Source organism: Pongo pygmaeus, chromosome 15 (assembly GCF_028885625.2).
Source record: "Pongo pygmaeus isolate AG05252 chromosome 15, NHGRI_mPonPyg2-v2.0_pri, whole genome shotgun sequence".
Lineage (NCBI taxonomy): Eukaryota > Metazoa > Chordata > Mammalia > Primates > Hominidae > Pongo > Pongo pygmaeus.
In genome coordinates, this window is record NC_072388.2 from 16529796 (window position 1) to 16544317 (window position 14522).

Here is a 14522-nt window from a genome sequence, read left to right on the forward strand (position 1 = left end):
ATAAAGTAGCTCTATATTTAATTTTTGGGGGAATTTCCAAACTGTTTTCCATAGTGGTTGTACTAATTCACATTCCCACTGACAGAGTATGAGAGTTCCCTTTTCTCCTCTTCCTCACCAGCATTTATTTCTGCCTGTCTTTGGATAAAAGCCATTTTAAATGGGGTGAGATGATATCTCATTGTAGCTTTGAAGTACATTTCTCTGATGATCAGTGGTGTTGAGCACCTTTTTATATATCTGTTTGCTATTTGTATTGTCTTTTGAGAAATCTCTATTCAGATCCTTTGCCCATTTTTAAATTAAATTATTAGGTTTCTTTCCTATAGAGTTGTTTCCTGGTTATTAATCCCTTGTCAGATGGGTAGTTTGCAAATATTTTCTCCCATTCTGTGGATTGAATATTCACATTGTTGATTATTTTTCCTTGGATGTGCAGAAGCTTTTTAACTGGATGTGGTCCCACTTTTCCGTTTTTGCTTTGGTGGCCTGTGTTCATGTAGTATTGCTCAATAAATCTTTGCCCAGACCAATATCTAAGAGAGTTTCCCCCAATGTTTTCTTTTAGTAGTTTAATTTTTTGAGGTCTTAGATTTAAGCCTTTAATCCATTTTAATTTGATTTTTGTATATGCCAAGAGATAGGGGTCTTGTTTCATTCTTCTGCATATGGATATCCAGTTTTCCCAGCACCATTTATTGAAGAGACTGTTCTTTCCTCAATGTATGTTCTTGGCACTTTTGTAGAAAATGAGTTCACTGTTGATGTACAGATTTGCTTCTTGGTTCTCTATTCTGTTCCATTGACATGTGGGTCTGTTTTTTATGCCAGTATCATGCTGTTTTAGTTACCATAGCTCTATAGTGTAGTTTAAAGTCAGGTAATGTGATTCATCCAGTTTTGGTTTATTTGTTCAGGATAGCTCTGGGTATTCTAGGTCATTTGGGCTTCCATATCAATTTTAGGATTGTTTTTTTCTATTTCTGTGAAGAATGGCATTGGTATTTTGATAGAGGTTGAATCTGTAGATTGCTTTTGGTAGTATAACATTTTAACAATGACTGTTTTGGAATATCTTTCCATTTCTATGTGTCTTCTTTAGATTCTTTCATCAATGTTTTACAATGTTTTATAGTTTTCATTGTAGAAATTTTCACTTTTTTGGTTAATACCTAGGTATTTAATTTTATTTGTAGCTATTGTAAATGGGATTACTCTCTTGACTTGTTTTTCAGACAGTTCACTGTTGACATATGGAAATGCTACTGACATTTATGTTGATTTTGTATCCTGCAACTTTACTAAATTTGTTTATCAGTTCTAATAGTGTTTTTGTGGAGTTTTTAGGTCTTTCCAAATATAAGATCACATCGTCTGCAAACAAGGATAATTTGACTTCTTCCTTTCTAATTTGGATGCCTTTCATTTCTTTCTCTTGTCTGACTGCTTTAGCTAGGACTTCTAGTACTATAGTAAATAAAGCGGTAAAAGTTGGCATTCTTCTTGTGCTCCAGATATTAAAGGTTTTCAGTTTCTCTCCATTCAGCAAAATTCTATCTGTGGGTCTGTCATATATGGCTTTTATTATGTTGCAGTTTGTTCCTTCTATACCGAGTTTTTTAGAATTGTTATGATGAATGAATGTTGAACTTTATCAAGTTTTTCAGCATCAGTTGAAATGATCATATGTTATTCTCCTTCATACTGTTGATTGTTTATCATATTGATTGATGTGCACATATTGAACCATTCTTGCATCCCTGTGATAAATCCTACTTTGTTTGTTGTCATTTATTTATGGGAGCTAAAAATTAAAACAATTGAACTCATGGAGATATAGAGTAGAAGGAAAGTTACCAGAAAGTGAGAAAGATACTGGTTGGGGGGATGGGAGGACAGGTAAGGATGGTTAATGGGCACAAAAAGTAGTTAGAAAGAATGAATAAAATCTAGTATTTAATAGCACAAGAGGGTGACTATTGTCAATCACAATTTAATTGTACATTTTAAAGTAACTAAAAGAATATAACTGAATTGTTTGTAACCCAAAGGATAAAAATGCTTGAGGGGAATGGATACCCCATTTACCATTATGTGATTATTATGCACTGCATGCCTGTATCTAAGTATCTCATGTACTCAATAAATATATACACCTACCACGTACATACCAAAGTTTAAAATAAATAAAAAAAAAAAAAGAAAAGGCCAGGCATGGTGGCTCACACCTGTAATCCCAGCACTTTGGGAGGCCGAGCCAGGTGGATCAACTGAAGTCAGGAATTCAAGACCAGCCTAGCCAACATGATGAAACCCCATCTCTACTAAAAATACAAAAAAAAAAAATAGCTGGGCATGGTGGTGGGCATCTGTAATCCCAGCTACTCAGGAGGCTGAGGCAGAAGAATCACTTGGACCAAGGAGGCGGAGGTTGCAATGAGCCGAGATGGCACCATTGCACTCCAGCCTGAGCAACAAGAGCGAAACTCAAAAGAAAGAAAGAAAAGGAAGGAAGGAAGGAAGGAAGGAAGGAAGGAAGGAAGGAAGGAAGGAAGGGGAAGGGAAAGAGAGAGAGAGAAAAAGGAAGAAAGGAGGAAAGAAAGAATGAAAGAGAGAAACTACAAGGCAATAACTTGACCATAGATGCAAAAATTCTCAACAAAATACTAGCAAACTGAATCCAACAACACATTAAAAAAACAGTTCACCACAACCAAGTGGGTTTTATTCCAGGAATGCAAGGGTGATTCAGTATAAATGATCAAAAACTTTGATACATTACACCAATAGAATAAAAGACAAAAACTGTATGATCATTTCAATAGATGCAAAAAAAATCATCTGATAAAATTTATCATTGCTTCATGATAAAAATTAAACTACTTTAGGCATAGAAGGAGCATACCTCAACATAATAAAGGCCACATATCAGAAACTCACAGTGGAAATCATACTGACGTAGGAAAAACAAAGTCCTTCTTCTAAGAACTGAAAAAAGACAAGGATGCTCACTTTCACAACACCTATTTAATATAGTACTGGAAGTTTTGGCCAGAGAATCAGCAAGAGAAAGAAATAAAAGGCATTCGAATTGGAAAAGAAGTAGTCAAATTGTTTCTCATTGCAGATGACATGACCTTATATAGAGACAAACATAAAAACATTATCAAGACAACTCTTAGAAGTGATAAATGAATACAGTAAGGTTGCAGAATACAAAATCAACATACAAAAATCAGTAGCACTTTTATGTGGTAATAATCAACTGTCTGAAAAGAATTCAAGACAACAATCTTATTTACAATAGCTCCAAAATAAAAAAATATAATTCTTAGGAATCAATTTAACCAAGGATGTGAAAGATATCTACAATAAAGCCATAAAACATTTATGAAAAATTTTGAAGACAGAAATAAATGGAAAGATAATCCTGCATTCATGGATTCAAATAATTAATACTGTTAAAATGTTCACACTACCCAAAACAATCTATGGATTTATCAAAATACCAATGACATCCTTCACAGAAATAGAAACAACAATCCTAAAATTTGTATGGAACCTAAAAAAGACCTTGAATAGCCAAAGCAGTCTTGACCCAAAAGAACAAAGTTGGAGGCATCCTACTACCTGACCTCAAAGTATATGTAAAGCTATAGTAACCAAAACAGCATGATACTGGCATAAAAACAGATGCATAAACCAATGGAATAGAATACAGAGCCCAGAAATTAATCCACAGGTGATACACAGTCACCTAATATTTTGACAAAGCTGCCAAGAACACACAATGGGGAAAGAAGAGTCTTTTCAATAAATGGTATTGAGAAAACTGGGTATCTATATGGAGAAGAATGAACTTATACCCTTATTTCATACCATATACAAAAAATCAACTAAAAATAGTTTAAACACTGAAACATAAGACCCAAAGCTGCAAAACTACTGGAACGGAAAACATAAGAGAAATACTACACAACAGTGATGTAGGCAAAAGCTAAGGCAAGAAAAGTAGAAATATACAAATGAGGGTACATCAAAATAAAAAGCTTCTGCTCAAAAGAAACAACAGAACCAAAAAATGACCTACAGAATGGGAGAAAATTTTTGCAAACTATACATATGATAAGGGGTAAATATTCAAAATATATGAGGAACTCAAGCAACTCAATAGCAAAAAACACCACCACCACCAATAATTCAATTTAAAAGTCAGGCAAAAAAAACCTGACTAGACATTTTTTAAAATATGACATGCAAATGACCAAAAAGCCTATGAAAAAGTCCTCAGCATCACTGATCATCAGGTAAATGTAAATCAAAACCACAGTGAGATAGCACCTCAGCCCAATCAGAATGTTCATGGTCAAACAGACAAAAGATGGCAATAGTTGGTGAGAATGCAGAGAAAAGGGAACGTTTATACACTGTTGGTGGTAACGTAAATTAGTACAGTCATTATGAAAAACCATATGGAGGTTCCTCAAAAAATTAAAAATATATATAGTGTATGTTTAAGTATACAGTAGGCATTCAGTAAATATTTGTGGAATAACTAAATGCCAATTAAATTTCTTGTGCTCTACATAAAATTCAACTCAAATATCTCTAATAACTCTGCAGGTACAAATATTTGATGACCAGAGAATGATTTCTTTTTCTTCAAAATAGATATAGGGAGTATTATGGTAAAGCTTACCACTGTAGCTATAATGACAATCCCTTTTACTACTTAATTATTCCTCAGGAAGCTTTGACAATACATGGACATGAAAGAAAAAAGAAAAGATCTGCTGCTACATTTTCACTATTCTTTAGGGCATAGTAAGAACTGGCTTTTGATTGTGAAAATTCAAAATGATATCCTCTTTTAAACAAACACTATCAAAATATCACAAGAGAGACAGAGCGCCAAGTCCCAAAAGGCTATGATGCAAGTAAATAGATATATAACAGACTCACTTGAGCTAGCATTTCGACCATTAATATATCCTTTGAAGGTGGGGAAAATCTTTTAGGGTTTACTTTTTGCAACCCATGAGAGATTACAAACAGGATCATGCAATTTCTTGGAAGTTCTTCACATGTCTTTGGCTCTGTGGAATAATATTTTGTCTCCTGTACCTGACCTTCTCAGCATTCACTCAAAGAGCGACTGGGAAGTATATAACATGTGAGTCACCCAGTTTTTTTGCAAAAATCATAGAAAATGTTTTCTTCTTGTCTTTGAGAAAACTAAGAATATATCTCAGAATGAAATGCTGGCAAAGAATGAAGCAAAACTTGTGTATCATCAGCAACACAATATTTTAAATGTTGATTTGGGAATGTTAGTATAGGTGGGGGGATATTTTAATAAATACTTGAATTAAAAAAAAGAATGAAGCTGAAAAATATAAGTTTTTCTTCTTGTTTCCCTGAATTCTGGAAGATATTTTTCAATTATGGTTCTTATCCCTTTAAAATAGGAATAGCCATATATACAAAAAGAATAGTATTTCAAGTGAAGATGTATATTAACTGATGAATTGCTGGAGAAGGGTATATTTTGGTAATATTTGTTACTTGATGAGCAGAAGAAATATGGCATATTTCTCTTTCCAGCAATATTTTCTTTCTCAAGCCCAAATACTGATTTTCAGTTCCATTACATTAATAAGACTTGGTATTACACAAATTAGTTATTATTTAAGAAATAAAAATCTTCAGCTCATATGACTTTTTCTTGTTTTTGTTGTTATTTGGGCTAGAAGTTAACCGGAGAGTAATCAGGGGAAAAGTTTCATGTTTCAGATTTGCCTAGTTAGGAAAGGCCTCAGAGAACCACCACAGTGAGATGCAAAATAACACCAAAGGTCAAAGGAAGAAAAAGGAACATGTGGAAGAAAGCGGTGAATAAAAAAACACGGAAACTTTCATAATATAAACTTTATCTGCCTTTCTTATTTTCCTGCAGCTGACTTGACCATGGTTAACAAATAACAAGCAAGTTGAACTTGGCCACTGTCATGCAGACCAGCTGTTCTCCCTAAGGTCAATGTCAAAATGGGCATATGAAGTTCATATCTTCACCTGGAAGCGTATAAAAATATTTAGTCAGAGCAATTTAAGGGCCAAAGTATGGCACACTTCCTCACAGCATATAATGTATCCAGCTGCCTAAAAATAAAAGAATGTATTTTTTATGCTAAACATTGGTACAGATACATGAAACAGCATAAAAGACCATATATCCTCTAATGAAAGAGTTCTTTCTTATTACCACTTTAAAACACTACAAGTAACCTGGAGTAGCTGAAATTGAATGTATTAATTTGTGCTTTGGCATGGCACTATACTGAGAAAGAGTATTTTTAAATATCTTGGTTTTGTATTTTATTTTTATATCACTAATAAATAATAATGAATCAGGTATTTATAGTACTGTTGAAAGAACTTCATACCCAGATAAATATAGTATCAATAATGCAGGTAAACAGAAGAAAGAGTAGACTCATTGTATATAGGTAATTTATTGGAATCACAAAACTTTGCACTCCCAGTTTCAAGTCTAGTGTTCTTAGCAAGAAAAAAACCTCTCCATAATTCATATTTTCCCTCCTTTCTATTGTTGTGATTTATTAAAATAAATACGTCTAGGAATTGAGTCATGAAAGTCACAGTTTTGTTGGTTAAACAAAATCTAATGGTTTACTACTTTATAATATACATGATAAAGAATTTTGGTTGTTTCCAAGAAGAAACAGCATGCTCCATTTCATGTTTCAATTACCTCTGCCATCTCCATGTCTTCCAGACTAATGAATGTGTCCAGCATGGAAACTATCAATTTTGTTAGCTACTTTATCCTCATGGGCTTTCCCTCAAGCCCAGAAATGCAACTCCTCTACTTCGGTCTCTTCTCAGTAACCTGTACTCTCACCCTGATGGGAAATGCAGCCATTGTCTGTGCTGTGTGGTGGGACCAGCACCTTCACACTCCCACGTGCACCCTCTTGGGAAATTTCTCTCTCCTGGAAATATGTTATGTTACTACAACTGTTCCTAAAATGCTGGCCAACTTCCTCTCCACAAGCAAGTCCATCTCATTCATGAGTTGTTTTGCACAGTTCTACTTCGTCTTCTCTTTGGGGTATGATGAGGGCTTCTTCCTTTGCATCATGGCCTTTGACAGGTATCTTGCCATCTGCCACCCTCTACATTATCCATGCATCATGACGAAACAAGTATGCACTGGCCTCATCATCTTTGCATGGTCATGTGGTTTTGTAATCTTCCTAACTTCAGTTATTCTCATTTCACAGCTATCCTACTGTGGCCCAAATATTATCAACCATTTTGTTTGTGATGCTGTCCCATTGATGATGCTGTCCTGTTCTGAAGACATCATCACTCAGCTCGTTTACTCCACATTCAATTATATCTTCATGATTGGCACCTTTCACTTTATCCTTTGTTCCTATGCTCTGGTGATTCTGGCTGTAATATGGATGCCCTCAGAGGCTGGCAAACAAAAGGCTTTCTCCACTTGTGCTTCTCATTTGGCAGTTGTCACCTTGTTGTATGGCTCCATCGTGGTGACGTATGTTAGTCCTGGATCAGGACACCCAGTAAAAATGCAAAAAATCATTACCTTTTTCTATTCTGTGATAACACCTCTCTGCAATCCTCTAATATATAGTCTCAGGAACAAAGAGATGAAAAATTCTCTGAGGAAAATCTTCAGGACTGGAAAAGATGTTAATAAAATATAATAAAATAAAATATAAAAAAGACTTAATTAGACATGAATATTTGTCTACAGATTTATTATTTTATTTAAGGACTGCTATAATAATGAGCCATTAACATCTTAAACACCACTCACCACAATCTGCATTACTGTGGTCTTATTTAAGAATGTTTCAACAGTGAATTAGATTTTGCATTGAAGTGAATAATAGGTGTGTAAAATTCTATGTCTATGCTAATCAGAACCTTTACATGTAATTCCACTTTTTAAAAAGAATAAAGATGTCTGTTTTGTATTACTGAGCTAAAGCAATTGATAACACATGTGACAGATATCGTAGACTGCTCTCACAATTAACACTATAATCCAGTCATTATCCACTAGGAGATACTGGCTGAAAAATAGCCAAGTTTTAAGAAGTCCAGCTTGTCAAAATGTAGCAAGTGGTCTTTACATTATGTAAATAGGCCAATAGCCTTAGTTTGATATTCAGTGTTTTTTCAGAGAGTACACAACCAAGAATTAGGAATTTAAAGCGGATTCATTACCTGGAATATAGTGCAGCAAAGACCTAAACAAAAAGGCGAGCATTACTCAGGATATAGCTTGCTTTGTTGTAAACCCGGTTTAAACACAGGATTTGGTATCATAATTAATTTAGTATTAATACTGTGTGACTTATTTGAGTACTGCTGGGCAGTACTAAAATAAAATTCTTAAAATCCATTTTATAAAATATTTGACTAATATCTTGCTTTAATTTTGACTTTTGTTTTGTTCTATGGCCATTTTTTCAAATACAACTCTCAAAAACTTCATGAAAAGGAATCACAATATGAAATGCAATTTACAGAATTTTAATTTGTAAGCCTTCATAGCTATTTGCTCCACAAAATGAGGTGCAACTGTAATTAGTTTTTGTGTCATAAAGAAGCTGAGTTGAGAATATTTTCTGGGTTTGAAAGGCAGGATTTATGTGAGTTCTGGGGAAAAGAGGGGTTGTTTTATTATACTTCACATGTGAAATGTAAATTAAGTAGCTAAATACTTGCCTGAAAAACTCTTTTATATAGGAAGAAAATACAATTTAGAACTTCATTCAAACTGGCTTCAACGGTGGGCTCTCTTTAAAGTGCTGATAAATTTAACACTGAGTTTCACCTGTCCATGCCAGTTTTGTTTACCTTTCTTAATTATATGAGAAGAAATCATAGAAATTCTTAATAAAATAGAATCTCAACTGTTATAAATATGCACAGTGCCCATATTTGTAATTATCTTCAAGTTGATCATTAACCAATCTTATCTTACCAATATTAAATTCTATCTCATATTGAGCTTGCTGGCACTTGATAGAAAGAATTGAAAACTATTTGATACAGTAAAAAGCATTTCCATAAGATACAAACATGCCTTCATTGTGACAATATCTCTTCCTCAGTTCATACCTATGGCTTTACGGTATTTCACACAACCAGCTAATAAAGGAAGAAAGAGCCTCAGGCTTGGCTCACAAATGGATTGTCTGAATCTACACTTAGACAAGATAAAAACTGACTAATGCTGCAGCTTAAAACCTCTCCAGGGTAGCCATAGAATGCAGTGGTGAGGAAATCCTCATAAACTGATGATTTGGTGGCAATATACTTAGTTGTCCACTTTGAATGTTGGCAGAAATAGCTTGCTATGCAAAATAGATAAGGATATGTGTGGAATAATGATTGTTGTAAAAAAGCTTCACTAAGCAAAGCCCCCCAAAATACAGAAAAATTAGATTTAATGAAATTTGAGGTGGAGACCTATGTATGGGCCTATGAGAATAAGCACAAAGTATGCAGATCTTTGTTTCTCAACTCTGTGCCCATTAGAGAGTACCCTCCAGAGTGGAGACACTCAACAGCTAGGTGAAAAGAATGAGTCATCTAAAAATGTCAGTCAGCTCTGATTTCATTCACCTCAGAGCTTATAAAAGGGAATATAAGGAAAGTTGTATAAATGGAAAATATGCACGAGCCAAAAAATACAGGCATTATCTTACCAAGGTTGGTGACAAATCACTGAGCCACTGAAGATGCAGCCTCGATGAGAAACCAACGCTAAGCCCTCAATATGGCACCAATCTTTGAGAAAACCAGCCAGCAATGGGTGAAAAATTGATTACATCAAATTCCTTTTACTTTGGAGGGTGCAAAGTGACATGAAGGAGTATAGTCAATCTCTACTTCTTCATTTCATATTCACTCCCCAACCCCCTGTGATCTTGCTTTCTATCTCCTCTGCTCGACTAAAACTTCTTTTCATCATGTTTCTGTAGAGGATTAACAATAATCATCATAAGGGTATTTTATCTTAGGTACAAGAAAGTATAGTAACTCAAATAGATTTTCCAATCTACCATTATTTTCATTAGTCAACATTATCTTAGCCAGAGAAGATGTGAACTCTACATTTTGTAATTCTACATGTTTGAGTTTGAAAACCTTTGCTATAGACTGGGAATAAGTTGTTCTTGGATCAGTTGCTTGGGATGCAGCAAAAGCAGTGTTAAGAGAAAAGTTTATAGCACTTAACGATTACCTCAAAAAGTTAGATATATCTGAAATTAATGACCTAGCATCCAACAAGATAGCTAGAAAAACTAAAACAAAGCTAGCAGAAAAAAAATAACTAAAACCAGAGCAGACCTGAATGAAACAGACAAGAAAATTAATACCAAGAATCAATCAAACCAAAAGTTGATTCCTTAAAAGGATAAAAAAGATTGATGGGATGCCAGCTACAGTAAAAGAGAGAGAGAGAAGATTCAAATAATCACATTAAGAAATGACAAAGGTGACATTACAAATGATCCGAGAAATACAGAATATCCTCCAAGACTATTAGGAACAACTCTATGAACACAAACTACTAAATCTAGAGGAAATGGATAAATTTCTGGAAACAACCTCCCAAGTCTGAATCTGGGAGAAATTAAAACCCTAAAAGACCAATATTAAGGTCCAAAATAGAAGCAGCAATAAAAATCTACCAACCAAAAAAGTCCTAGACCAGATGGTTTCACAGCCAAATTCTACCAGACATACAAAGAAGAGCTAGTACCAATTCTACCGAAACTATTCCCAAAAATGAGGAGAATGGACTCCTCCCTAACTCATTCTGTGAAACCAGCATCTCTTTGATACCAAAACCTGGCAAGTGAAAGTTTATAGCTACAAGTGCCTACACCAAAAAAGTAGAAAAATTTCAAATAACCTAGCGATGTATCTTTAAAAACTAAAAAAGCAAAAGCAAGCAAACCCAAATTATTAGAAGAAAATAAATAATAAAGATCAGAGTAGTAATAAATGAAATGGAAACAAAGCATACAATACAGAAGATCAACAAAGTGAAAAGTTTGTTTTTTGAAAAGATAAACAAAATCAACAAAACTTTACCTAAGAGAAAAAGGGAAAAGACCCAAATAAATAAAATTAAGACATAAAACCAATTCTGCAGAAATTAAAAGGATCGCTTGCAATCATATGCCAATAAACCGGAAAATCCAGAGAAAATAGATAAATTCTTAGATACATACAACCTACCAAGTTTGAGCCGTGAAGAAGTCCAAAACCCAAACAAACCAATAATAAGTGATGAGATCAAAGCCCTAATAAAAAGTCTCCCAGCAAAGAAAATCCCAGGACGTGGTGGCTTCTCTGCTGATTTTTACCAAATATCTATAGAAGAATTAATACCAACACTACTCAAACTATTCCAAAAAATATAGGAACACAGAATTCATCCAAATTCATTCTATTAGGCCAGTATTACTCTGATGCAAAACCAGAAAGAGACGTATCAACAGAAGAAAGATACAGACCAATATCCCTGATGAACACTCATGCAAAAATCCTCAACAAAATACTAACAAACTAAATCCAACAGCACATTAAAAATTTAATTCACCATGATCAAGTGAGTTTTATTCGAGAAATGCTAGGATGATTCAACATATGCAAATCAATAAATGTGGTTCATCACTTAAAGTTAAAAACAAAAACCATAGGATCATTTCAATTGATGTTGAAAAGACAATCATAAAATAGGAGAAAATATTTGTAAACTATCCATCTGACAAGGGATTAATAACGAGAATATATAAGGAGCTCAAACAACTCTATAGGAAAAATCTGATCATCCAATTTAAAAATGGGCAAAAGATCTTGCTCAAAGGAAGACATATAAATGGCAAACAGGCATGTGAAAAAGTGCTCAACATCATTGATCATTAGAGAAATGCAAACCAAAACTACAAGATGAATCATCTAACCCTAGTTAAGTTGGCTTATATCCAAAAGACAGGCAGTAAGAAATACTGGCTAGGATATGGAGAAAAGGGAACCCACTGTTGGTGGAAATGTAAATTAGTACAATCACTATGGAGAACAGTTTGGAGGTTTCTCAAAAAAAACAAAAATAGAGGTACCATATGACCCAGCAATGCCATTGGTAGGTATATACACAAAAGAAAGGAAATCAGGATATCTGAGAAATACCTGCACTCCCATGCATATTGCAGCACTATTCACAACAGCCGTGATTTGGAAGCAACCTGTGTGTCCATGAACAGATGAATAAATAAAGAAAATGTGGTTCATATACACAATGGAGTAATATACAGCCATGAAAACGAATGAGATCCTGTTATTTGCAACAACATGGATAGAACTGGAGGTTATTATGTTAAATAAAATAAGCCAGGGACAGAAAGACAAATTTTCCACGTTCTCACTTATTTGTGGGAGCTAAAACTAAAAATAAGTGGATTCATGGAGATAGAGAATAGAATAATGGTTACCAGAGACTGGGAATAACAGTAGGGTTAAGGGGAGGAATGGATAATGGGTATAAAAATACAGTTAGATAGAATAAATAAGATCTAGTATTTGATAGCACAACAAGGTGACTATAGCCAAACATAATTTATAGTACATTTAAAAATAACTAAAAGAGCATAATTGCATTGTTTGTAACACAAAGAAAGGGTAAATGTTTGAAGTGATGGATATCCTATTTACCGTGATGTCATTATTATACATCGTATGCCTGTAGCAAAATATCTCATGTACCCCATAAACATATACAGTCACTGTGTACCCATAAAAATTTAAAACAGAAAACATAAGATAAACAACCTGATATTAAAACTCAAGTGACTAATAAAAGAACAAACTAAACCCAAAGTCAGCAGAAGGAAAGAGATAACAAGGATCAGAATAGAAATAAACAAAATAGAGACTAAAACTACAATAGAAAAGAACTCAATGTAGTAAAGAGTGTTTTTTCAGAAGGATAAACAAACCAAGAAACCTTTAGCCAGACCAAGGAAAAAAGAGAAAGGACTCAAATATTAATACAATCAAAAGTGAAAGGGAGGCATTACAACTGATACCATAGAAATATAAAAGCTCATAAGGAAAAAAGCTCATAAAAGAGTACTATGAACAATTGTACAGTAACAAATTGAATGAAGTAGAAGAAATAAATAAATTTGAAGATACATGCAAGATACCAAGACTGAATCATGAAGAAAAAGTAAGTATGAACAGACCAAAAATGAGTAAGAAGACTGAATTGTAATAAAGTCTCCCATCAAAGAAAAGCCCAGAATAGCTTTACTGTTGTATTCTACCAAACATTTAAATAATTAGCAATCCTCAAACTCTTCCAAAAAAAATCTAAGAGGAAGCAATACTTCACTTCCAAACTTTTTTTACATGGCCAACGTTACTCTGATACCAAAGCCAGACAAGAACAAGAAAAAGAAAAGAAAAGAAAAATTACAGGCCAATATCCCTGATGAACATAGATGCAAGAATCCTCAATCAAATACTAGCACACTGAATTCAACAGCATATTAAAAAGATAACTTACCATGCTCAAGTGGATTTACCCCAAGGATACAAGGTGGATCAACATACATAAATCTATAAATGTGATATAAAACATTAACAAAACGAAGCCCAAAAATTATATAATCATCTAATTAGATGCAGAAATAGCATTTGAGAAATTCAACATTGCTTCATGAAAATATTCTCAACAGAGTTGGTTTAGAAGAAATATACTTCAACACAATAAAGACCATGTATTACAAGCCTACAGCTCACACTATACTCAATGTACCCTCCAAATCTCAGGCTGAATTGTGATCCCCAATGTCAGAGGGGGTGCCTGGTGGGAGGTGTCTGTGTTATGGAGGTGAATCCCTCATGGGATGGTGATGGTATCCAACCCAACCCTCAGGAATGGGTTTGTATTTTACCCATAGTAGAGTTACCATCAGATCTGATGGTTAAAAAGAGTATGGGACAACCTCCTCTCCACCTTGCTCCCTCTCTTGCCATGTGACAGACCAGCTCCCCCTTTGCTTTCTTCAATGAGTAAAAGCTTCCTTAGAGTTCAGAAGCTAAGCAGATGCTGATGCCATGCTTGTACTGACTGAAGGACCATGAGCCAAATAAACCTCTTTTGTTTATAAATTACTCGGTCTCAGGTGTCCCTTTATAGCAATGTAAAATGGACTAACATAAATGTTATTGGTGATTTATGCAATGGCCATTTTAAGGGTGTGGTGGGGGGAAGCCATATTTAAATAGATTGGAGGTTAGAAAGACATGAGGAAAAGATGCAGATTCCTTACTGTCTCTCAAGTATGGCAGGCATGCTCCTGCCTTGTGGCCCCTACACATGCCATCTCCTCTGCCTGGAATGCTCTTTTCCTAGATATTTATATTTCTTTCCCCCACAC

General features: G+C 34.4%; 2 protein-coding genes and 1 pseudogene across 2 annotated transcripts in view; all 3 read right to left on the reverse strand.

Moving 5' to 3' along the window:
• Window positions 1-14522, reverse strand: part of LOC129012643 (olfactory receptor 4N4C-like) — an 89436-nt gene that overhangs the window by 56929 nt on the left and 17985 nt on the right. The window contains 1 exon segment of the mRNA XM_063651325.1: window positions 7634-7728. The gene's annotated coding sequence lies outside the window, so the exon portion shown is untranslated.
• Window positions 1-14522, reverse strand: part of LOC129012649 (olfactory receptor 4M1) — a 58655-nt gene that overhangs the window by 40624 nt on the left and 3509 nt on the right. The window contains exon 2 of the mRNA XM_054448560.2: window positions 7634-7728. The gene's annotated coding sequence lies outside the window, so the exon portion shown is untranslated. The remainder of the gene's footprint in view (window positions 1-7633; window positions 7729-14522) is intronic.
• LOC129012664 (olfactory receptor 4Q3-like) overlaps window positions 1-14522 on the reverse strand; it is a 39123-nt pseudogene that overhangs the window by 6653 nt on the left and 17948 nt on the right.